We start from the raw sequence: 26,694 nt of genomic DNA, 5'->3' as shown, positions 1-26,694 counted from the left end.
GAAGAAAACGTAATGATGTCATTATGTTGGTACAGATTATGTTCCATAATCGCACATTGTGCATTCCACAATTGAAAAACCAACTTGCAGATGGACTGCAACTAGTTTCACAGCAAACCAGACTAATACAAGGGAAGAATGTGTGTTTTGTTTTGCCAAAGGCCGTACTGTATATTAGAATTCACACTTCAGCATTGCTCCAGTTTCTATAGAATTTAAGATACCAAGAAACTGAATCCCAATTATGAAGAGCGTTCACACTCAGATTTTCCATAGGAGATGAGATGATTAGAGTCAGCTGGGTTGTTTGAATAATGTGGAAATAGTTCACTCCATCTGAATATGCCTCCTGCCTACTAACCCAGGAGCTGCTTTGGAGGCATCAGTTAAGACTTACTCTCCAGGCTTGCTGAACAAAGGATTATGGTGGTGGGTTGGGGGCAAGGGAGAAGAAAGAAGGGACTGGCAGCTGAATTTAAAAATCTTTTTTCTCCCCACTGTAATTCCTCACAGTAGGCCTATGCAATACAAACTGTTGAAAGTTCAGAAAAGTAACCCTGATCAATCCCAATTTTGGTTTGGTATTTAGAGAACTCCTTGCCACAAAACATCTAAGATGCTGCAATATTTATTTCAAAAAGTACCAAAATATTAATCTTGAAAGTGCTAAAAGTATTTTTAGTAGGTCCCATCAACAGTCAGAAACATGGCTTCTGTGACTGCACAGGGGCCTCAAGGTCAGGGCCTGGTCATGACTGAGGTAGGGAAGCAGGTGTATTTCTTAAAAGAATTTCCCAGCCTTGACCTAGAAAATTGTATTCAAAATTGATACTTGAGTACTGTTTTATTCATTTAAGGTAGAACATATCAAAGGGCCACTGATTTACAGTGATTGATTAAGTTAAATTGTGGCTTTTTAAAAATAAGTGTGGCAGTTTTAGTGGCGTTTTTAGTAATGAATTCTGAGTGTAATACATAATAATTGTATATAACGTTGTTTGATCAGGAGAGGATTATATAGTGCAATTGAACTTTTTTTAAGGCTTTGTTAGGAATAAAAGCAATGTTTGGGTTTAAAATAAAGAGATGAAAGAAAAATACTAAAGAAATTATATAGAAATTCAAATTTTAAAAAAAATGAAAAAATAAGATGAAATTGTACACTAAGATTTTTATATAATTGTAGACATGAATAAAGGGAAAGGGAGTTAAAATAAATGTGTAATCTATATATGTATGAACAGCGATATATGTCCAAATCAGGATGGTGTGTGACTTTGAGGTGATGGTGTTCCCATGCACCTGCTGCCCTTGTCCTTCTCGGTGGTGGAGGTCGCAGATTTGGGAAGTGCTGCTGAAGAAGCCATGGCGAGTTGGTGCAGTGCATCATGCAGACAGTACACAATGCAACCACGGTACGCCAGGGATGGATGTTTGGCACTTTATCCACTGGCCTAATCAAGCAGACTGCTTTGTCCCGGGTAGTGTCAAGTTTCTTTAGTGTTGTTACAGCTGCACCCATCCGGGCAAGTAGAGAATATTCCATCACACTCTTGACTTGTGCCTTGTTGGTGGTGGACAGGGTTTGGGGAGTCAGGAGGTGAGCCATTTACTGGAGAATACCCAGCCTCTGATCTGCTTCTGTAGCCACAGCATTTATGTGGTTGGTTCAGTTCAGTTTCTGGTCAATGGTGACCCCCAAGATGTTGATAGTGGGGGAGTCAGTGATGGTAATGCCATGTCAAGGGGAGGTGGTTAGGCTCTCTATTGTTGGAGATGGTCATTGGTCAGCTAAGATTATAAAATTCTCCAAGAATTCATGTCATGATCTTGTGATGAACAGTTAAATGTCAAATTCTGAATCCACAACCTTCTGATTCAGAGATGCGAGTGCAATCAGTAAGCTTCAGTGATACTTCATTTAAAAAAAAATTTCCATTACATCAGCCCTTCAAAAAGATATGATTTGTGGCATTCTCTCCAATAGAATATCTACACAGAAAGAACCCTTTAACAACCCTTAGTATTCTGGTCTAATATAACACACACTATTCAATGGTTTGCTCCATAAAACAAAACTACCAAAAACATACAGTGAACAGTTATACAGGATACAGACTGATACATGCTTTACTCATACTTCCCTCAGAATGGTATAAAAAATGCTTTAGAAGTGTTTGTTCTATAAGGCTCCAGAGGATAAGTTAATAATTATTTGTTTTAATTTATGCACATTTCTTCTCTCATCTCTCCCCCACCCCCACATAGCTGGACTAGAAATGCAGGGAATGCTTTAACTGTTCATCACACGATCATTACATGAATTCTTGGAGAATGTTATAATCTTAGCTGGCTTGTAATTCAGGCATTGCTGAAGCTTTTATCTTTGCTTCCTCTTAATGGGATGAGGACTCCATATCAAAACGTCAGCAGTGATGCAGAAGTGCAGGCCACAATGTAATTCTCTGGAGTGGAGGATGACAGCGTATTTAGCCGCCATCCTCCCTTTACCTCTCACTCTTTGAAGGAATGCATCAGAAACAGCAATTAATGAGCATGCTCACCTAGCATATGCTTTGTTGGGCTGAACTCTGAATAAAGAACTCTTGAACACCTTCAGACATTGGTTTAAAATACTACTAATTTGCACTGAGTTGTATGTATTTTCAATGAAGATAGAATCATCGCCTTGGAAGGTAAAATGTTTCAACCAGTTGTTCATCAAAAAGCTTCCATACAGTTGTCCAACCAACAAGCAACGGATATCAACTACAAAGGCATAACTGTGAAGGAGACCCAGCTGAACTGCTTCTACACGTGCCCGGGAGGTAAGATTTTCTCACAAGTCTTTCTACTTGTGGGTTACAACATAAGATAAAATAATATTCTAAAAAAGTTGTTTTACAAATTGCAATTTAGATTTGGCTGCCAAATTCAAAAATGTCCTAATTGCAATTTCTCTCTTGTCTGTGATCAAATTTTCATCACCAGGCTTTAAAAGTACCTGAATGCTGATATAGCCCACTCCTCTTTCTTTTCCTCATCAATGACAGAAACATACTATAGACATGATAATTTTATAAAATAAAATTCAAGTATAACATTTTAATAAAATAAACTACATCCAATACTAGGATTGTATTTGCGGGTACACAGTACGAAATTTACAGAAAGCTTGCCAGTTTTAATTGTCCTTAGTTATCAGTTACAGTAAATCCTTAGCAGGAAGCCATAAATGTCACCAGGTTTACCTCAATTTCCTCAGGATTTTCTCAAAAAAATTTGAGGAAAGTTTGCTGAGACTTAGGTATAGTTATAATGTAATACATAAACATTTTTACCAAGCCACTCTTCATTGTGGGTCACACAATTTATATGATGCAAGCAAAACATTAATCTTATAGTGCAATGCTGCAACAGAGATTCATCAGGTCATTCAAAGTATACTTCAAAAACTCTTCACATTTGTCTCTTTGTTTAATATATGTCGGGTAAAAGCTGTTTAAGAACAGAATAAGAATTTGCAACTACACACTTGGTCTCTGTTCTATGTGTGTATTCATTTTACTCTAAATAATCTAGAACAACGGGAACCGAAATTTAATAGCACAGAATCAAGAGAAAGAATGAACTTGCATTTATATAATGCGTATCACAACCTCAGGATGTCTCAAACCACTTTACAGCCAATTAAGTACTTCTGAAGTGTAGTCACTGTTGTAATGTAGGAAATGCGGCAGCCAAACAGCAATGAAATAAATCGTGTTTTTAGGTGTTGGTTAAGGGGTAAATTTTGGTCAAGATACTGGGAGGACGCCCATGCTCTAATTCAAATAGTGCCGTGAGATCTTTTACACCCACCCAAGAGGGCAGACGGGGCCTCGGTTTAATGTCTCATCCAAAAGAGGGCACCTCCACCAGTGCAGCACTCCCTCAGGACTTCACTGAACTGCTAGCCTAGATTATGTGCTCAAGTCTCTGCATGGGGCTTGAATCCATCACCTTCTGACTCAGATGCAAGAGTGCTACCACTGGGCCAACTCCTTAATTGTCACAAAGTCAACAAATTGAAGGACATTCTAAGTTCAATAGACTTCTGTATGTGTATTGTCCCCTAGATGAGTTTTACAGATCAAGGGCTTGATTTTTCGACGTCCGAGCGGGTGGGTTCGTGGCGGAGGGGCTCCGAAAATCATGGATTCCCGGGGCGGGTCCGGAGCCTGGCTCGGAACCCGCCCACTTCCGAGTTCCCCAGTGACGCGCTTAGATGTGCGCGCAGCCCCCGCATGCGGGACTCCCGCCAGCATCCCACTAAAGGCAATTAATGTTATAGTTCAGGTCGTTAGCAGACCTGATTTGTAGGATATTTTAGGAGGGGTGGGATTTTCAACTCAACTGAGACTGTTTCCCCTACTGGGGGAAACATTCCCAGTTGAAATGCACGTGTTGCAGCCATCAGCCTGTGGCAGCTGCAAAGGTCCATTTGACAGGTCGGGGGGGGAGGGGGAAAAGAGACCCTCACTCATTGAAGGATGCCACTCTGTCACCTTGGACAAAGTTTGGCCTCCACCACCTCCTCCCAACAATAAAATTCACAAACTTGCAACCTCAACCCCGGTTTGCAGACACATTTACCTACCTTGCGGACCCCCTCAAACATACATCTTCCAGATGGGGGCTGCCATAGCTGCAGTCATGACCTCCTCGGAGGACGAACAGCATCACCAGCCTTGCCGGCCACCTCTGACACGTGGAGCTCCACAACACATCCACCTGCACAGCAGGAGGGAGGGCAACCGCTGAGAGAGATGCGTCACAGAAGGCACTACCCTCGCCACAGGGTCCACAGACCGAGGCTCAGCTTCCTGGACCTCTCGGAGCAGCAGTGCACACAGAGGCTGAGAGTCACTTGACATGTAGTCGTGGACATCTGCAGCCTCCTTCATGCAGAGCTGCTCCCGGCTGGCCCGAGCACCATCTTCTTACCTGTCGCTGCCAAAGTCACCACTGCCCTCAACAACTTCTCCTCCACATCCTTCCAGTGTGCCACCGGGGACATCGCTGGCGTCTCTCAGTCATCTGCACAAAAGAGCCCTGCAAATACACCTGCACCCACTCTGCAGTGATACAACGGGTGGCATCAGTTGTGGATCTTCATGGTGATCCTCAGGAAAGGGCATTATTGCACAAACCAGACAAGATTTGCAAAGATGTGGCAGTAGTGGTGACAATATAATATGTAATGTGAATTGATCAGAAATTAAATACAAGTAAAAATCATAACAAACCCTCAAACACCCTTGTGCATCCCCTTCATGCTCACCACACGTTTGCCTTACGCTTCCTACTGCACATATGTGATGCATGCCCTGTGGCTGCAGCACAGGTAGTGGCAGGTTGGGTGAGGCTGACAGTGAAAGACATGCGTCAGAGGGTGAGTATGAGATGGAGCCATGAGATTGTATGAGGATTGGTTTGAGTGGTAGGATGAGTACTGGCGAGGTGATTAAGTGCAGGTAAGATGAGGATGAGCTTTGAGTGGGTGTGAGGAGTGGTGTGATAGAGTAGTGTTGGCAGTGCAGAAGGAGATTTGGGGTGGGAGCAGTGAAGTGGCAGACAGAGTGTAGGGGAATGAGCAAGTGTACTCACTTCGGCTGACCTACTTAGGTCATTGGAGCGCTTCCTGCACTGTATGCAGGTGCGTGGTATGTTGGTGGTGTTGGTGACCTCCTCTGCCACCTCGAGTCAGGCCTTCATGGTGGCAGAGGAAGGCGACTTCCTCCCGTTCGCCAGGTGGAAGATCTCCCTCCTCCTCCTCCCCCATCCAGTAAGACCCGGAGTGAGGCAACATTAAACCTGGGAGCAGCCTTCCCCCTGGGCTGCTCCATGCTGTAATTTTGCCTGTTTTCTGCAGCATCAGTAAGTGGAGGACTGCCCCTTTAAATAGGGTTCATCCAGTTGACAGCCTATGATGCGGGTGCGCAGACCGCCCGCTGTGCAGCTTTCCAGCGCGAAACCCGGAAGCCAAGGTAAGTGCCTTCAATTAGACTGCGCCCAATCGAACCCCCGCTGCCAACTCGCCTCCCTCCTAATATCAAGCCCCAAATCTCTCTATAAATTTGCTTTGTTCTCTCTCCCCGTCTGGAGACATTGACTCCCTTGCTTAAGTTCAGTTCCTATGGCTGTGCTCACCCTCCATAACATTGCCTAACTGGCTCTCGCTCATGTATGAACATCAATGATAAGTGGCAGCATTCTATCTGACTGCAGAGAACATCAGTGGAGCCCAATCCTGTCCTCACCCAGCAGTCTTGTGCAGCATGGGTTGTTGTACAGTGACAAGGAGCAGGAAACCTAGCCAAATATTTTCTTTCCCCAACCCAGAGGCACTACAACCAACTATAGGAGCATAACCACTCCCCTAGCTGAAACCAGGTAACTCAGCACATATTGGGAATTCAATCTGAGATCTTCCTGGTCTGTAAGTCTCAGAAATGGTAACTTTACCTCTGATCCATTGGGGCAGTTCATTTTATAGGCTCTTTGCAGCCAATTATAACTGATCAGAACTACAAATGACTCGAACTTGAAGAATTCATCAGCATTATTTGCTTCTCCCCACTTAAAAAAAATTGCCTTCATTATATGGCTGCTTATAATATTATTAATTTCAAAGAACTGAATAACTATGATGAAATAACAATTAGTCAGTGATTACTTTACAGTCAGCAGCATAATATGTTCAAGGGTACATTTAGGAACAGACATACTGAAACTAGAGAATGAAATGGAAACAATTGAACTTGATCGGATCAGAATGTATAATTTTCCAGCACATTCCATCACTTGCAGTCTCAACACCAAGCTGCCACTTTTCTCTGTCCAAAACAATCCCCCAATCACTCAAATCTTCACTAGTCACCCCCACCCAATTGTCAAACACAATGGTGTTGAAAATTTACCAGTAATCATTTTAGTTAGATCACTACTGTAACATACACACATGTCATATAACTATGTGGAAGTTTTTTATTTGTTTCAACCAATGGAGGGTAATCAAGTCAAGGGAGTACACAATAAAAGGGGAGGATACTGAAAGGTGTAGAGGAAGTGAGGGATCTTGAAGTACATGTCCACAGATCCCTGAAGGTAGCAGGACAGGTAGGTAAGGTGGTTAAGAAGGCACATGGAATACTTTCCTTTATTAGCCGAGGCATAGAAAATAAGAGCAGGGAGGTTATGCTGGAACTGTATAAAACACTGGTTAGGCCACTGCTTGTGTACAGTTCTGGTCACATTACAGAAAGGATGTTATTGCACTAGAGAGGGTACAGAGGAGATTTACGAGGACGTTGCCAGGACTGGAGAATTTTAGCTATGAGGAAAGATTGGATTGGGTGGGGTTGTTCTCGTTGGAACAGAGAAGGCTGAGGGGTGATTTAATTGAGGTGTACAAAATTATGAGGGGCACAAAATTATGAGGGGCCTAGATAGAGTGAATCGGAAGGATCTATTTCCCTTAGTAGAGGTCAATAACCAGGGGACATAGATTTAAAGTGATTGTGGAAGGATTAGAGGGGAGCAGAGGAAAAATGTTTTCACCCAGAGGGAGGTAGGGGTCTGGAACTCACTGCCTGAAAGGGTGGTAGAGGCAGAAACCCTCAGCTCATTTAAAAACTACCTGGATGTGCACCTGAAGTGCCATGACCTACAAGGCTACAGACCAAGTGCTGGAAAATGGGATTAGGCTGGGTGGCTCATTTTCGGCCGGCGCAGACACGATGGGCCGAATGGCCTCCTTCTGTACCGTAAATTTTCTATGATTCTATGATTCAATAGTTTTAAATAAACTTTGTCATGGTCCAATCTCTAACTTTCCTTACTTTTGCACGTATCAAACAGCAATCCACTGTGTGCCACAGATAAATAGATCCAACGGTCTGGGTGGCACACTGTCCTAGCAAATTGCCCTTTCACTGCCTTGATCTTTCACTTCTTAGGGAGAGAAAATGAGCCAGAGGCCCACTCCTGATCACTATGCAGTGACTCTTGCTGGAAGTGAATGTGTGTGGACATTGATCAAGGAACAGTGCTCAGTTCTGAAAGCCACATGGTTGAATATCCTGCCAAAACTTACCGTCAGGGTTCGCACACCAACAGTCACTTGGGGGATATCCCGGAGATCAAGTGCAAGAGTCATATGTAAATTGAGTTTGGGCAGTCTCAACCCAGCTCTCAATGAGCATGGGCTCACAATAAAAAGCACAACACAGAACTTAACCCAAATTCACAACCTCACTCAAGATCAATTTTTGGAAAGTCCACCATCCATAACTTGGGGTTCATGAATCTGTCATACTTAAACACCATGTTACATAATGCTCCTGGTGACAGGTGGAAAATATAGCAGATTACATATTTTTATGACTGATTTGGCTACACTTAGAGAGACGTTGCTAGTACCCAACTGACGAACATGTTACATATTTAAATGTTAGTAAATTTAACTAACAGTGTACAGATCGATCAATGGCAAAATTAAGGCAACAGTTGGAAAACAAAGCAGCGTACTAGCACAAACATGAGGTATCAAAGGGTTAAGTCGTGTAGTACCATTTCATTTGAAAATAAATTTTCCAGTTACCATGGCTGGTAGCGTTGGATTAGAATGGTTGCTCAGTGGTCAGAATATTGGGCGGAGATCTATCCCATTGGATCGCCACCCACTGTGCATCACATGACATCTTCTGATCAGTTTTAAATCAAGCTTAAGGTGCTTTAGCCCAAAACAGACAAGAGTTTCATTTTAATACTTTAGTCAATTAAAATCACATCCAAATGAGCACACAAGCTATTTCCTGGTTTTATGAAGAATGTGCTATGTGCTAAATCCACCCATATAAAGCAGGGGCAAGAGGTAAACATGTTACAGGGTCGACAAGAAGTCAGCATTTGAAGGGGGATTGGCTGCATAAATTGCAGCATATGTGAAGTAAACTTTGCCTTTGGGCTTGAGAATGCTGAATTTTTCAGTGTTAATATTTTTGGCATTTTTGTTTGGATGTTTCCATCTAAGAGCTCTGGCAACAAGATATTTCCTTACTACAATTAAAATTTTGAAAGTGGTATTCCAAAGGGTATGCCTTTCTTTTTTGTTTTTTTGAAGAGGAAGAAGAGGACGAAAGAAAGGATACGAGGCAGGTTTTCTTACACTTGCCAGACCCAGGCATACCCACCTGCAAAGGTCCAAGGAAACTGCCTTCACAATCCCATTTCACTCAGGAAGCAGTGAGTGACATTAATGTGCTATCAGCTCAATACTGCCTGCAGGTAAACTCCACCACAAGGCAGTGAACTTATATGCCTCAGAGTCATTTCAAGCAAACATCAGCAACATCTGTCAATCAGCAGTTCACTGGGGGATCAAGCAGGTTTACTGATTACAAAAACACATCTCTTTCCCCATTAGAAACCAGCATCACAATGAAGGTACCTGATTTTTTTTGCATTATTAAAAGGCAGCCATGTGGACTGCACACAGTAACATGGTCTACATGAACAAAGCCTTCCACTTCAATGTACAGATGGTCATTGATCATCAAAACAAGATCATGCAAGTGAATGCCTGCTTCCCGAAGAGCAGTCAGAATATCTACATTTTAAGGCAATTCTCCTGCCAAGTTTAACTGATAGTGGAAGAATAGTGCAAGGGTGTCTTCATGCTACCCTCTTCAGCCCTGGCTACAGACGTTATTGAAGTAGCCACTAATAGCACATTGAAAATACAATAATGCCCATGCAGTCATCAGGATCATCAAAAGCACTGTATGCACTGTTTCAGATAATTGGAGACATCAGGAACTTCTTACAATACAGACCTCTGCCAGGGTCTCCAAGACCATTGCAGTCTGCTGCATTTTCCACAATACTGCTATCCAGAGAGGTACGATGACAACGAGCCAGAAGATATTCCTACTGAACCACATTTGTAGGCTTTCACTGAAGAGATTTTCAACTAAGCGTTCCATTTGTCCATTAACAGTCCTCTCCACATGTGCATTGTGCAGGAACCAAATACACCTACTTCAAACTGATCTCTATAATGACCATTACTATGGATCCCATTCATTTCAACTGCTAATATCTTATTCTATACCATCCAAAGAAAACTTTATGGACCTGGTCAAAATAAAGTGCAAACAAATTTAATGGCTTAATTCCCCTTGATGACAATGCATACTTGGTGTGCTATAGAACCTAATCTCATACTCCTTCTAGATACAACTTCAGTAGCAAAGTAAATGAAGTGTCTGGCTTCTGGGCATCAGTAGAAGTCTGTTGGGATCCTCTGCCTCCTCGCAGTCCTACAACTGCTCGTACCACATCTAATAATGTGATAGCCCGTGTCTACGCCAGCCACATCCCAATTGGTTGGCAATCTGTCAGTAAGTCTAGTGATATGCATGGAAACAGACCTCTGGGAAACCTCCACAACGGTTCCGTCCATCTGATCCCCAACATTATGAATTTGGAGAAGACAACCTCTTGGAGAATGGAACCCAAGACTTCTATAGCAAAGTTTGAGCATTCACAAAAGATACTCCCAATTGGGCTTAGGACATCTGTCACTGAAGGCTCTGTTGGAGATGGCCTGGATTTGCCACACATTCCATGCTGGACAGCAGTTCTGAGAAATGGTTATACATGACCATACACAGATGTTGGTAGCGGATTCCTCCAGTTTCAAACAGACCACCTTGGATGCTTAGCACATCCTCTAAATGAATGGAGAAAACAACAAATAAATCATTCTTTTAAATACAGGCCCTATGGGACCCGGATTCCAGGGTTCCACGTTGAGGAAGGGTGCAAGCTAGCCCTCTGGCTGCCAGATCCTGATCGAAATCCTCCAACATCACCACTGCATACACTTCCACACTCACGTGGATCACCCAGTGAATCTAGCTCAAGCTGAACATCCCTTGGGATGGATATATTTGTGCTACTGCTTACAATAGGTGAAGTGAGGGACCCAGAGTGCTGTGAGGTGCTGGCTTACTAGGTGGGACTGGGACCTATGTCATGTTCTTCTAGTAGGCCTATGGAAACAGAAGATGAAGCTATGTTAGACTGGTTGCTGGAACACCCCTTCAAATGGAGCTTAATTAGCTAAGAGCATGTGTCAAAATGCTTTGCTGCAATATAGTGTGTGTACACACACACACACACACACACACACACACACCCCCCACAGAACAAAAGATGTCAAAACAAAAATGAAGTATTTTTGTCTGTGATGTATCAGGTTATTGGCGTCTGTCACAGTACATATGGGATTTAAAAGAAATAAAAAAACTGACATCTATATAGCACCTTTCACGACCTCAGGATGTCTCTAAGAGCTTTACAGCCAATGAAGTACATTTTGAAGCGTAGTCAGAACCAGTGTTCTGGCAAACCGAATAACTAGGGCGGTAGAGAAGGCTTTAAACTAAATAGAGGAGGGGAGGGCTCAGGTGGGGCGAAGTTTAGATTGATAAAGAGAAAAGACAAGGAAGTAGTACAGGAAAGTGATGGGGGTTATGATAAACAGAGTGTGTCAGAAAGGGACAGAGCGTACAAACTGAAGAGTGCACTAGCAAATGGGGCCGAGCTAGGAAAGAATGGTAAAAAAGACAAAATTAAAGGTTCTTTATCTGAATGCGCGCAGCATTCGTAATAAGATAGATGAATTGACGGCCCAAATAGAAACAAATGGGTATGATCTCGTGGCCATTACAGAGACGTGGTTGCAAGGTGACCAAGAATGGGAGCTAAATATTCAGGGTTATTTGGAAGGACGGGAAAAAAGGTAAAGGTGGTGGGGTAGCTCCGTTAATAGAGGATGAAACTGGTATAATAGTGAGAAATTATCTTGGCTCAGAAGATCAAGATGTCGAATCAATTTGGGTGGAGGTAAGAAATAGCAAGGGAAAGAAATCAATGGTGGGAGTAGTATATAGGCCCCCCGAACAGTAGCTACACTGTAGGGCAAAATATAAATCAGGAAATAAGGGGGAATTTGTAAAAAAGGTAATGCAATAATCATGGGCGATTTTAACTTTCACATAGATTGGATAAATCAAATTGGCAAAAATAGCCCTGAGGAGGAGTTCATAGAGTGTATTAGGGACTGTTTCTTAGACCAATACGGCAGGGAACAGGCCATTTTGGATCTGGTAATGGGTAACAAAACAGGATTAATTAATGATCTCAAAGTAAAGGATCCCTTGGGAAGCAGTGACCATAACATGATAGAATTTCACATCCAGTTTGAGAGCAAGGATCTTGGGTCTGAAACTACTGTATTAAACTTAAATAAGGGCAATTACAAAGGAATGAGGGCGGAATTGGCTAAAGTGGACTGGGTAAACAGATTAGATGACATGATGGTGGATAAGCAGTGGCAAACATTTAAAAAGAAATTTTATGGCTCGCAACAAAAATATATCCCTGTGAGGAGGAAAGATTCCACAAAAAGGGTGAACCAACCATGGCTAACTAAGGAAGTCAAGGTTAAAAGAAAAGCATACAACATGGCAAAGATTACTGGTAAGCCCGAAGATGGGGAAAACTTTAAAAACCGGCAAAGGATGACTAAAAGAATAATAAAGAGGGAGAAAATAAATTGTGAGAGTAAACTAGCAAGAAATATAAAAACTGACAGTAAAAGCTTCTACAAGTATATAAAAAGGAAGAGGGTAGCTAAAGTAAACATTGGTCCCTTAGAGGATGAGACTGGGGAAATAATAATGGAAAACAAGGAAATGGCAGAGGAACTGAACAGATATTTTGTCTTCCATCACCATCCCTGGGTATGTCCTGTCCCACCGGCAGGACAGACCCACCAGAGGTGGCGGTACAGTGATATACAGTCAGGAGGGAGTGGCCCTGGGAGTCCTCAACATTGACTCTGGACCCCATGAAATCTCATGGCATCAGGTCAAACATGGGCAAGGAAACCTCTTGCTGATTACCACCTACCGTCCTCCCTCAGCTGATGAATCAGTCCTCCTCCATGTTGAGCACCACTTGGAGGAAGCACTGAGGGTAGCAAGGGCACAAAATGTACTCTGGGTGGGGGACTTCAATGTCCATCACCAAGAGTGGCTCGGTAGCACCACCACTGACCGAGCTGGCCGAGTCCTGAAGGACATAGCTGCCAGACTGGGCCTGCGGCAGGTGGTGAGCGAACCAACACGAGGGAAAAACTTACTTGACCTCGTCCTCACCAATCTACCTGTCGCAAATGCATCTGTCCATGACAGTATTGGTAGGAGTGACCACCGCACAGTCCTCGTGGAGATGAAGTCCCGTCTTCGCACTGAGGACACCATCCAACGTGTTGTGTGGCACTACCACCGTGCTAAATGGGATAGATTCAGAACAGATCTAGCAGCTCAAAACTGGGCATCCATGAGGCGCTGTGGGCCATCAGCAGCAGCAGAATTGTATTACAGCACAATCTGTAACCTCATGGCCCGGCATATTCCTCACTCTACCATTACCAACAAGCCAGGGGATGAACCCTGGTTCAATGAGGAGTGTAGAAGAGCATGCCAGGAGCAGCACCAGGCGTATCTAAAAATGAGGTGCCAACCTGGTGAAGCTACAACTCAGGACTACATGCATGCTAAACAGCGGAAGCAACATGCTATAGACAGAGCTAAGCGATTCCACAACCAACGGATCAGATCAAAGCTCTGCAGTCCTGCCACATCCAGTCATGAATGGTGGTGGACAATTAAACAACTAACGGGAGGAGGAGGCTCTGCAAACATCCCCATCCTCAATGATGGCGGAGTCCAGCACGTGAGTGCAAAAGACAAGGCTGAAGCATTTGCAACCATCTTCAGCCAGAAGTGCCGAGTGGATGATCCATCTCGGCCTCCTCCCGATATCCCCACCATCACGGAAGCCAGTCTTCGGCCAATTCGATTCACTCCACGTGATATCAAGAAACGGGTGAGTGCACTGGATACAGCAAAGGCTATGGGCCCCGACAACATCCTAGCTGCAGTGCTGAAGACTTGTGCTCCAGAACTAGCTGCGCCTCTAGCCAAGCTGTTCCAGTACAGCTACAACACTGGCATCTACCCGACAATGTGGAAAATTGCCCAGGTATGTCCTGTCCACAAAAAGCAGGACAAATCCAATCCGGCCAATTACCGCCCCATCAGTCTACTCTCAATCATCAGCAAAGTGATGGAAGGTGTCGTCGACAGTGCTGTCAAGCCGCACTTACTCACCAATAACCTGCTCACCGATGCTCAGTTTGGGTTCCGCCAGGACCACTCGGCTCCAGACCTCATTACAGCCCTGGTCCAAACATGGACAAAATAGCTGAATTCCAGAGGTGAGGTGAGAGTGACTGCCCTTGACATCAAGGCAGCATTTGACCGAGTGTGGCACCAAGGAGCCCTAGTAAAATTGAAGTCAATGGGAATCAGGGGGAAAACTCTCCAGTGGCTGGAGTCATACCTAGCACAAAGGAAGATGGTAGTGGTTGTTGGAGGCCAATCATCTCAGCCCCAGGACATTGCTGCAGGAGTTCCTCAGGGCAGTGTCCTAGGCCCAACCATCTTCAGCTGCTTCATCAATGACCTTCCCTCCATCATAAGGTCAGAAATGGGGATGTTCGCTGATGACTGCACAGTGTTCAGTTCCATTCGCAACCCCTCAAATAATGAAGCAGTCCGAGCCCGCATGCAGCAAGACCTGGACAACATCCAGGCTTGGGCTCATAAGTGGCAAGTAACATTTGCGCCAGATAAGTGCCAGGCAATGACCATCTCCAACAAGAGAGAGTCTAACCACCTCCCCTTGACATTCAACGGCATTACCATCGCCAAATCCCCCACAATCAACATCCTGGGGCTCACCATTGACCAGAAACTTAACTGGACCAGCCATATAAATACTGTGGCTACAAGAGCAGGTCAGAGGCTGGGTATTCTGCAGCGAGTGACTCACCTCCTGACTCCCCAAAGCCTTTCCACCATCTACAAGGCACAAGTCAGGAGTGTGATGGAATACTCTCCACTTGCCTGGATGAGTGCAGCTCCAACAACACTCAAGAAGCTCGACACCATCCAAGATAAAGCAGCCCGCTTGATTGGCACCCCATCCACCACCCTAAACATTCAATCCCTTCACCACCGGCGCACTGTGGCTGCAGTGTGCACCATCCACAGGATGCACTGCAGCAACTCGCTAAGGCTTCTTCGACAGCACCTCCCAAACCCGCGACCTCTACCACCTAGAAGGACAAGAGCAGCAGGTACATGGGAACAACACCACCTGCACGTTCCCCTCCAAATCACACACCATCCCGACTTGGAAATATATCGCCGTTCCTTCATTGTCGCTGGGTCAAAATCCTGGAGCTCCCTTCCTAACAGCACTGTGGGAGAACCGTCACCACACGGACTGCAGCGGTTCAAGAAGACGGCTCACCACCACCTTCTCAAGGGCAATTAGGGATGGGCAATAAATGCTGGCCTCACCAGCGACGCCCACATCCCGTGAACGAATAATTTTTTTAAAAATCTGTTTTCATAGTAGAAGACACTAATAACATACCAATAATAGTAGAAAACAAAGGGGCAAAGGGGAGGGAGGAACTAAAAACAATCACTATCACTGGAGAAGAAGTACTAGGTAAACTAATGAGTCTAATGGCTGATAAATCCCCTGGACCTGATGGCTTGCATCCGAGGGTCTTAAAGGAAGTGGCTACAGAGATAGTGGATGCATTGGTTGTAATCTTCCAGAAGTCACTAGATTCTGAAAAGGTCCGAGTGGATTGGAAAACCCCAAACATAACACCCCTATTCAAGAAGGGAGTGAGACAGAAAGCAGGTAACGATAGACCAGTTAGCCTAACATCTGTCATTGGGAAAATGCTAGAATCCATTATTAAGGAAGTAGTAGCAGGACATTTGGAGACTCATAATACAATCAAGGGGCCAAGATGTGGAGATGCCGGTGATGGACTGGGGTGTACAAATGTAAGGAAACTTACAACACCAGGTTATAGTCCAACAGTTTTATTTGAAAATCACAAGCTTTCGGAGGCTTTCTCCTTCGTCGGGTGAAGTGTGGGATTCCTTGAAGGTTACCGCATTTATAGTCAGAGAACAATACCTGGTGATTACAGATAATCTTTCCAACTGCCCGTTGTCAAGGCAATCAAAGTGTTCAGACAGAGAGATGTTACATACAGGACCACCGAATATACAAACGGCCAGAACAAAAGACAGAGAGAGAGAGAGAGAGAGAGAGAAACATCCGAAAGGATGACCCGTTGTATTAAAAACAGATAACTTTTTTTCGCTGGTGGGGTTACGTGTCGCGTGACATGAACCCAAGATCCCGGTTGACAGAGGGATCCGCGGTACAGCAACCAAAGAAGAAATAGTCAAACTGGACTCCTCCGGAGGGTCGCTGCCCTAAGCTTGACATGTATGCTCAAGCTGTCAGGAAATGCGTCAATGCCAGATTCATCAGCCGCACTCACAAGACAGTCCAGAATGTCACCCGAGCAAAATGCAACGCCATCGACGCTCTCAAGACCAACCGCAACATCGTCATCAAAGCAGCGGACAAAGGAGGAGCCATCGTCATACAGAACAGAACGGACTATTGCAAAGAAGCATTCCGACAACTGGACAACCAGGAACACTACAGACGGTTACCCGCAGATCCGACCAAAGAACACACCCTCCAGCTCAACAAACTGATCAAGACCTTCGATCCAGACCTTCAAAGCATCCTATGCGCTCTCATCCCACGTACTCCCCGCGTGGGAGACTTCTACTGCCTCCCAAAGATACACAAAGCCAACACACGCGGACGTCCTATCGTATCAGGCAACGGAACCCTGTGTGAGAACCTCTCTGGATACGTCGAGGGCATCCTGAAACCCATCGTACAGGGAAACCCCAGCTTCTGTCGCGACACTACAGACTTCCTACAAAAACTCAGCACCCACGGACCAGTTGAACCAGGAACACTTCTCACCACGATGGACGTCTCGGCACTCTACACCAGTATCCCCCACGATGACGGCATCGCTGCAACAGCATCAATACTCAACACCAACAACAGCCAATCTCCAGACGCCATCCTACAACTCCAGACGCCCGGCTCCAACCCGCCCACTTCCGGGTTCCCCACTGACGCGCCTGCAGGTGGAAATCCCGCAGGCAATTAAAGCCAGCGGGATGCCACTTGAAAGTATTTATGTTGCTTGTTCAGGTCGTTTACAGACCTGATTGAGCTGTTTTATTAGGAGGGGTAGGATTTTACACTGAACTGAGACTGCTTCCCATACTGGAGGAAACACTCTCAGTTCAAACGGAGGTGTTGCAGCCAGCAGCCTGTGGCAGCTGCAAAGGTACATTCGACAGGTGGCCACTCCGTCACATTGGACAAAGGTTGGCCTCCACCACCCTCCTCCTAACAAGAAAATTCACCGACCTGGAACCACAACCCCGGTGTGAGGACACACTTACCTACCTTGCGGACCCCCTCAGATGTACATCTTCCGGATGGGGGCCGCCATAGCTGCAGTCATGACCTCCTCAGAGGGCGAACAGCATCACCAGCCTCACCAGCCACGCCGACCACCTGTGACACGTGGAGCTCCACGACAGAGTGCTGTGACACATCCACCTGTACAGCAGGAGGGAGGGCAACCGCAGAGAGAGATGCGTCGCAAAGGGCACTACCCTCGCCACAGGGTCCACAGACCGAGGCTCAGCTTCCTGGACCTCTTTGAGCAGCAGTGCACACGGAGGCTCAGAGTCACTCGACATGTAGTCGTGGACATCTGCAGCCTCCTTCATGCCGAGCTGCTCCCGGCTGGCCCGAGCACCATCTTCTTACCTGTCGCTGTCAAAGTCACCACTGCCCTCAACAACTTCTCCTCCGCGTCCTTCCAGGGTGCCACCGGGGACATCGCCGACGTCTCTCAGTCGTCTGCACAAAAGAGCCCTGCAAATACACCTACACCCACTCTGCAGTGACACATTGGGTGGCATCAGTTGTGGGTCTCCATAGTGATCCTCAGGAAAGGGCATTATTGCACAAACCAGACAAGATTCGCGAAGACATGGCAGTAGTGGTGCCAATATAATATGTAATGTGAGTTGGTCAGAATTTCAATATAATTAAAAACCATGACAAACCCTCAAACACCCTTGTGCATCCCCTTCATGCTCACGACATGTTTGCCTTACGCTGCCTACTGCACATATGTGATGTATGCCCTGTGGCTGCAGCACTGGTAGTGGCAGGTTGAGTGAGGCTGACCGTGAAAGAGATGCACGAGAGGGTGAGTATGAGATAGAACCATGAGATTGTATGAGGATTGGGTTGAGTGGGAGTGGCGGAATGAGTACTGGCGAGGTGAGTAAGTGCAGGTAAGATGAGGATGGGGTTTGAGTGGGTATGAGGGGTGATGTGACAGAGTAGTGTTGGCAGTGCAGAAGGAGATGTGGGGTGGGGGCGGTGATGTGGCAGATGGAGTGTAGGGGAATGAGTAAGTGTACTCACTTTGGCTGACCTACTGAGGTCACTGGAGCGCCTCCTGCACTGTATGCAGGTGGGCGATATGTTGGTGGTGCAGGTGACCTCCTCTGCCACCTCGAGCCACGCCTTCCTGGTGGCAGAGGCAGGCTGTTTCCTCCCGCCCGCCGGGTGGAAGATCTCTGTCCTCCCCCTCCTCCCATCTAATGATACCTGGAGTGAGGCATCATTAAACTGGGAGCAGCCTTCCCCCTGGGCTGCTCCATGCTGTAATTTTTTCTATTTGTTGCAGCATCTGTCAGTGGAGCACTGCCCCTTTAAATAGAGCTCCTCCAGCGGACAGAGCTTACTGCGCATGAGCAGCCCGCCCGACGCGCAGATCAGCAGTGGGGAACCCGGAAGACAAGGTAAGTGGATCCAATTGGGCTGCGATCGCGTGGGGGGCAGACTAATTTCACCGGGCGCGTTACCCACACGCCCAATAGCCCCCCCGCCGCGAACCCGCAGCCCTGCTAACATCGAGCCCTTTGTGTCCTCATTGCAACTTGCTTTTCCACCTATCTTTGTATCATCAGCAAATTTGGCCACAAGACACTCTGTTCCTTCATCCAAGTCATTGATATGTATTGTAAATAGTTGAGGCCCCAGCACTGAGCCCTGTAGCACCCCACTAGTTACAGATTGCCATTTTGAAAATGACCCTTTTATCCTGACTCTTTGTTTTCTGTTAGTTAGCCAATCCTCTATCCAATCCCCCAACACCATGAGTTCTTATCATGTGCAGTAATCTTTTATGTGGCACCTTATCGAATGCCTTTTGGAAATCCAAATATACTGCATCCATTGGTTCCCCTTTATCCACCCTGCCCGTTACTTCCTCAAAGAACTCTAATAAATTTGTCAGACACGATTTCCCCTTGTTGACTCTCCTTGATTGTTGGGAATCTTTCGGAGCCCCCCCGCCAGGTACGCACCAGATAGCGGGTGCTAAAATGATGTCCAAAGTGTCTGCAAAGGGATATTGACAGGTTAAGTGAATGGGCAAAAATTTGGTAGATGGAATAAAATGTGGGAAAATGTGAAGTCATCCACTTAGGGGGGAAAAATAAAAAAGCAAAATATTATTTGAATGGAGAAATACTACAAAATGCTGCGGTACAGATGGTTCTGGGTGTCTTCATACATGAAACACAAAAAGTCAACATACAGGTGCAGCAGGCAATCTGGAAGGCAAACGGAATATTGGCCTTTATTTCTAGGGGGATGGAGTATAAAAACAGGGAAGTCATGCTACAACTGTACAAGGTGCTGGTGAGACCACACCTGGACTACTGCATACAGTTCTGGTACCCTTATTTAAGGAAGGACATACTTGCATTGGAGGCAGTTCAGAGAAGGTTCACTAGGTTGATTCCGGGTATGGAAGGGTTGTCTTATGAGGAAAGATTGAACAGGTTGGGTCTGTATTCATTGGAGTTTAGAAGAATGAGAGGAGATCTTATTGAAACATACAAGATTCTGAGGGGACTCAATAGGGTAGATGCTGAGAGGATGTTACCCCTCATGGGGGAATCTAAAACTTGGGGGCGTATTGTCAGAAGGGGTCGCCCATTTAAGATGGAAATGAGGAGGAATTTCTTCTCCCAGAGGGTCGTGAATCTTTGGAATTCTTTACCCCATCTACAAGGCACAAGTCAGGAGTGTGATGGAATACTCTCCACTTACCTGGACGAGTGCAGCTCCAACAACACTCAAGAAGCTCGACACCATCCAGGACAAAGCAGCCCGCTTGATTGGCATCCCACCCACCACCTTAAACATTCACCCTCTCCACTAGAGCTAGATGGAAGGGAATTCTGAAGAAGGCCTGTATTTTTCCCTAAATGTTTTGAATATATGTAATATACAAGCCTAAAAGCTCTAAGTAGAACTGTGTGTTTTGGAGCACTGGGACAGAGTTAAATAGTAATTGGGGTGGAAAGTCAAGATCTTGAACCAAACTTTCAGATTCAAACCATACTAAATAGATACAAGTTCCAAAGCTTTCCAGCAGCTCAGTTTAATGTATGAAATTGCTTCACATCCACATTGAGTTATTTTATCTTATCTCAAAGTTTGTTAGGACACAGAGTGTTGGCAGAACACTCTTAACAGCCAGTCGCATAGACTGATCTACATGCATCCCAGCCATAGCCAAAGCTTCCATTGACTATAAAAGGTTAGAGGATACAGCAGACAGGAGCCGCATATCTAGTCTAATTCTTAACACTTTTTTTAAAAACCTATTTATAATCTGAAAAGGAACAAGCCTCCACAAGATGTAACAGTCCCTCCAGTTTTTAATTGGTGTCTGCATTGGTCTGTGTCAGGGACATGTCCAAAATGCGCTTTAAAAAAAAAACTACAATTTTACAAACTGACATTTTACAGGAGTACTCTGCCAATGCACAGACACAACTTAGGAAGAAAAATAAAGAGGCAACACTATACAAACAGCAGTAATGTGAAGCACAGGCTGGAAAAGGTGTGCATAATGCAACACTTGGTTTTACAGTAGGATTACTGGATTCCATCAGTTTCTTTCCTTGCTAACTTTCTTCTCTCTAACTCTTCTTTCTAATTCTCTAATAAATATTTATGATCCCCAGTTGTACAATTTTAAAAGTTCCTTCTACAGTGTGGAGAATAAGATACGGTTCAAGTATTTTCGACAAAGACCATCTCCCTTCTTACTCAAATACTACCTAGCGGTTGATTTGGATCAGTATCAGTGGAAGCCTAGCAGGAGTTGCTTGGTCCAAAGAAAACACTAGGGGAGAGGAAAAAATGGAAATTAGTGGGTAAATAACCTAAAATAAATTCATAAAATCCCTGCATCTTCGTCTGGTTCAAATAGGTATCAAATTTGCCTTTAAAACCTACAACTGTCTCCACCTCAACCACTCCTTGTGGCAAAGCATTCTGTGTTACAGCAATCCTCTGTATAAAGAAATTTCTCCTAACCTCACACTTGGTGACAATTTTAAATTGATGACCACTCATCACTGACTCTCTAACCAGGGGAAAGAGTCTTTTCCTACTCACTCTACAAAAACCTTCATAATTTAAAAAAATCTTAAAGCTCTTCTCAGCTCCAGTGAAAATAGTCCGAGTCTTTTAAGTCATTGCTTATAACTGTAGTTTATCATCCCTTGCACCATCTTGGTGAATCTGTGCTGTATGCTCTCTATAGTTTTTATGTTCTTTCTATAATGGAATGCCCAAAAGTGCAGAGTATTCCAATTGTGCCATAAACAATGTTTTGTACAAATTTATCATTGTGTTTTCACTCGTTTACTATTTATAAAACCCAAAATACTATTGGCCTTTTTTAGAACTTTACATACCTGCACCAGCACTATCAGGGAATTGTGTATTTCAACCCATAGGTCTCACTGTTATCCACAACCTTCAGCGCCTTTCCATTGTGTATGCTCCCATTCCTTGTATTCCCTCTGAAAACGTAATGGTTTCTGGCAGCCATGCACTACTTATTTCTCAAAGTTTAACCGTTCGATTGATTCACTTTGATGACAGCCTTCAAGAATTAGAGTTTCGCCTACTGTAAACATGCAGGAACTTCTAGTACTATAAGTTACTGAATAAATACAAGCTGTACTACTGAATTATTCAATTCCTTTTCTTTAAATGAAAAATACTGAAGTTACACCCTTCTATGCCAAAACAAGTCACCAACAGTACAGTAAACTCCATGTGCCCGTTTAAAGAGGAATTCCCACTTTAAAAGACAATAAATTTAAAAATGTGTCACATGAACAGAATTCCATGGTAAGTGCACTGAATCATGTGTGCTGCATTGCAAAGATGATCAGCTTTAACAAACCAACTCAAACTTTCTCTCCAACCCCCACCCCCCCCCTCCCCGCAACCTATAGCGGTACAGGAAAAGTTGACTTTACAATGGATTGAATGCAAGTTCCTGTTTTTAGTAATGTTCTATAAACTAGGATTGATAGCATTTAGGAAAAAAAATCAAAAACATTCATCTTAATAACCAAAATACTTTTTGTTCAATGTCTTCTTTTAGAACATTCAAGACAGCCAATTCAGTTATTAGATGTTATAGAATTCCAACCTCTTCCTAAATAACAAGCATCTATTCCAGGAGCTTAATAGACAATTAGGTGCCTGGAATGAGTGTTCTCAATCTGAGTCTGCTCATTTTGAATGTCATCATCCTTTATATTCTGGGCAGTTTCTGAAAGTACAGTACTTGGAAGTAGTACATCTGGTCTGAGCGTTCCTACGAGACTCATTTCTACTCTCCACAATTCAATTGTAAGAAACAATTTCGTTGCCTGACAGAAGGTGCTTTCCACATGGAGGAAAGCACCTGCAAAAAAAACCACTGAGTCTTCCATTCCCTTGCAGCTGCTGTATCCAGATTTGCTCTAACTACAGCGTTATTTTAAAAATGGATGACATGGGGAAAGAAACACCTTTATATTGAAACTACTTTCCCCATATTTATAAGTGAAAAATGACAATAGCAGCAAATAGTAAAAAAAAATCTCATTTACTCAAATTTAATTTTCGATACATCAGAAATACCCGCAAAAGCACTCAAGTTTAAAAGCGTAAGTTTAAACTTAAACACACAAGATTAACTTTAACAACACACGATACCAAGATCCCTGGAAAAACAAAAAATAGCACATTCCCTTCCTCCCAGACATACTGTTTTAAAAAAAATCAGACTTGGCCCTCTTCTTCACCCTTTGGTGACACTGCAGGTGCACAATAAAAGGCCATAACTTCCTCCAGCTTTCCTCCTCAATTTTCTCCCCTCTCCTGCTCCAGTTAAAGCTTTATCTCCTTGCTGAGGTACAGTTCTCTAGGCACCAGTAACTTGCCCAAGTGGCTATTCCTTTTGCCTGAGCCTTGACAATGACTGCTGGCAGGCTATTCGACCTTTATGAGGTAGCACAGACAAACCTGATGCTGTCCTCACTCAATTTCCACATATTTGCACTTCCAGGGAGAGAGGCTAGACAGGGATAAGTGTGAATCCTGGCCAATTTTACTTCCATACCCAAGGGTACCAAAACTAATTGTGGCAATCCTATCCTCGGCTGAGATCAGCTAACTCTGCACTGACCAGAGATCAAACCTGTGAAATTGCTGTTCTATGTAGCTTGGCTACTCATTAAATAAGCTTGCTATGCCATCAGGAGAACCAGAGGACAATAATTTTCTAGTCCACAAGGGTTTTCACGATCTTTCCCAAAATTTGATGGAGGAAATTCAATTTCCCCTTGCACCTAAAAGTTAAGCTTCCAAATTAATATGAGTTTTCCCAAGAAACAAGTAACTCGACCAGCGAGAATGAGGTTTCTGAAAGAGGGTGAATGCTAGAAATATGATGCAGACCTGATGCCCATAGACCTAGGATCTCTTCCATTCACAGCTGTAATTATAATTTTGCAGCCCATCCGATTTAACGGATATAGATTCAAAAATATGTATTTTGTACCAAATGTCATATTGTTATGGCACTAGCATAAATTTGCAAAATGATTCCTTCATTGTTAGCAGCGGCAAAGAGGCTTCTTGTACTGGCTTGCTATAATTCTGACCATATAGACAGCTACTATATTGGGATCCCAAAAAATGTCAGCACTCCCAGAAACTACCAGCACAAAATTTCTGAGACAGCTGTCCTTGTTTAGTTAGTTTTCAATGGTACCCAACAGGCCACAGGTCTGACATCTCTCCATTTAGCTCATTGCCTACCAAATAGTTTCTGGATGACTGTCGACAACCAGTAGTGCCACTCAAGGTGCAAGGCATACGACTGCATATGATCACAGACTCCCAATAAGTATATAAGACAATGGTGTGGCAAGGAAAGAATTTTGTACTTAATCCTCTCTTTAGTATCACAAACATCCTCTCCAACAATTTAGGAACTGTATGCTGTTTGAGGGGCCTGGATATTTAACAATGCTCCCTAGAATCTGGTTGGATCACGGGGCATCAACGGTCTTTCAAAATATGATGATGGGGCATTATCCTTTGTGGAGCACCGAGGGGTGTGGAGGGTGTTAATTTGCGGTTTCACTCTGACTATCTGAAGAGGTAATCTGGGTCAGTGGGTGTTGCCTCAGTTGTGTGGGATTCCAGGAATGGATTGCAGATTCCTTGATTTCCCCAGCCTCGTTTTACCTTGACTGATATATGTCTCATTCGAGCTTGTTGCGAGAACTGTAGTCCAGCACAATAGCAGATGCGCTGTTTTACATCTAGCAGTGAAAACAGTACTAGTCTGCATGTTGTGGGGAGAGGGAAGGGAGATTTACAAGACCAGCAGCCATAAGGCTTGGATCTGCATTGATTCTGAGGCCTGCCATTCTCTCTTTGGCATTCCAGAATGTTGTCCAGAAAAGGGGAGGAGCAGGATAAGAACATGTACAGACTCTCCCAGGGATTTATAGACCAAGTCTGGGATGCAGTGCACTTAAAGTATTATCTTGAGTTGCCCTGGTATATTCTGCTGCAGGTGGTAATTGCAAGGCTCTGCTTCCATACTTCTCCCCATTTGTCCTTTGTTAACCAGTGGCCTACTTGTCACTCCAGGCTTCTTTTTGTGCTGTCTTTTGACCTGGAAGCAAACATGGCACAGGGTGGAGACATGTTTATGGGGATTTTTGAAAGATTGGCTCACGAGTTTTTTTTGAGCAGAGTTGGGTCCTGAAAGAGGAAATGTTTAATTTGGATACAGCAGACAAATCATGCTAGGTGAGTTGGAATTTGTTTGCCAGTTATTGAAAGGGCACAATGTCACCACCCATTGAGGATTTAATCTAGTCTGAGATTGCCTTTGTCATGCAGGTTTGGAACCCATGTGATTAATGCCACATCTGCACCATATTGGTCAAAGGACCAATTGGTCCTGTGAGATCTTCAGGCCAATACAGACCTCTATCCAATAGATAGTGTGGCTGTTATTGTATTTTTGGGCTTCTGCCATTCTTTCTTGGGGGTCTGTGAAAGGCAGGCTGTGGAGGAGGGTTGGCTGGAAGACCCGAGTCTCCATGTCCAAAGAGCAGTGAAGTAAGCCAGGTTTTAGGCCATAATTCCCAAGGTTGCCCAATAAGTAATGCCACAAGTTGGGAAGACTAAGCACTCCATCCTGCTTTGGGAGCTGCAGGTGCCACACATATCCACAATTTCTTGCTTGTCCACAGAAAGCTGGAAATTCAGGTGTCGAGGTCATGAAACATCTACACTGGAACCATGCTAAATATAGTTTGAAACAGATATGGAGACAGGACTCTACATTCATTTTTATTGTGCTTGTCCTTCCTATAAATGATATAACCAAGTTGGTCCAGCTATTTTGAGAAATCAAGTTTATATTTCTTAGAGCTGGCTGAACTTCTTGATCATCTTGAAGATTTTGGGGGATGTGGTGGAGAGGTTAGTTATGTAAAATAGAACATTAGTAGTGCACAGCAATATTTTGGAGCCATCAGTAGGCTTCTGGTGGTATTCTGTGCGCTAAACCCATATGAAGCATTTTTGGTTGCTATGCACTAGACCAGAGGGAACTGCAACCACTCTTGGCCACTAATTTTGTAGTCAGTGGTGAGTAAGGAACTAGATCTGTAGGAAGAGCAGAGAGTGGATATTTGCCTTTGTGTGCATTACTATAATGAAGACTGTTATGCAAGTGTTTGGAAGGATCTAATCAGCTCAGTCATGGAAAAGTTTCAGTAAGAATGAGGTCAGTTCAGGCAGTAGGGCTTTGTGGGACTCAGCTTGGTATCTGTCACCTTTCCAGGGAGTTTTCCAGATTAGGAGGTCTGTACTGATGGTTAGATCTCCTTTACTAAACTGGAGAGTTTAGTGCTGTACCTCTGCCTGGGTGAGTTGGGAGAAGGTGAGATTAGCAAGGTGGCAGCATGCTTTCTTTAGGTTATCCTGTTACTCTGAGGTATATAATGAGGCACAGAAATCTACAGGTTCCCTCTTGATCTATGTGGGATAAGAAGATACTTTACCTTCTGTTTTCCTAATTGATTTAACGTTCTGTGCCTCTTATAAGATGCGTACTGTTGTTTT

The 26,694-nt window shown here is 44.2% G+C and overlaps 1 protein-coding gene and 1 long non-coding RNA gene across 6 annotated transcripts in view; one reads left to right on the top strand and one right to left on the bottom strand.

Moving 5' to 3' along the window:
* Positions 1 to 26,694, bottom strand: part of dcp1b (decapping mRNA 1B) — a 91,558-nt gene that overhangs the window by 36,560 nt on the left and 28,304 nt on the right. The gene's annotated exons all lie outside the window — the stretch shown is intronic.
* The window catches only part of LOC137334760 (uncharacterized), an 88,524-nt gene continuing 64,373 nt past the window's right edge, over positions 2,544 to 26,694 (top strand). The window contains exon 1 of the long non-coding RNA XR_010966218.1: positions 2,544 to 2,828. This is a non-coding gene — a long non-coding RNA (uncharacterized lncRNA). The remainder of the gene's footprint in view (positions 2,829 to 26,694) is intronic.

The sequence above is a fragment of the Heptranchias perlo genome, chromosome 18, assembly GCF_035084215.1.
Source record: "Heptranchias perlo isolate sHepPer1 chromosome 18, sHepPer1.hap1, whole genome shotgun sequence".
In the NCBI taxonomy this organism is placed as follows: Eukaryota; Metazoa; Chordata; class Chondrichthyes; order Hexanchiformes; family Hexanchidae; genus Heptranchias; species Heptranchias perlo.
Note: the sequence above shows the minus strand (reverse complement) of the source record. Positions and strands in the feature narration are given on the sequence as shown.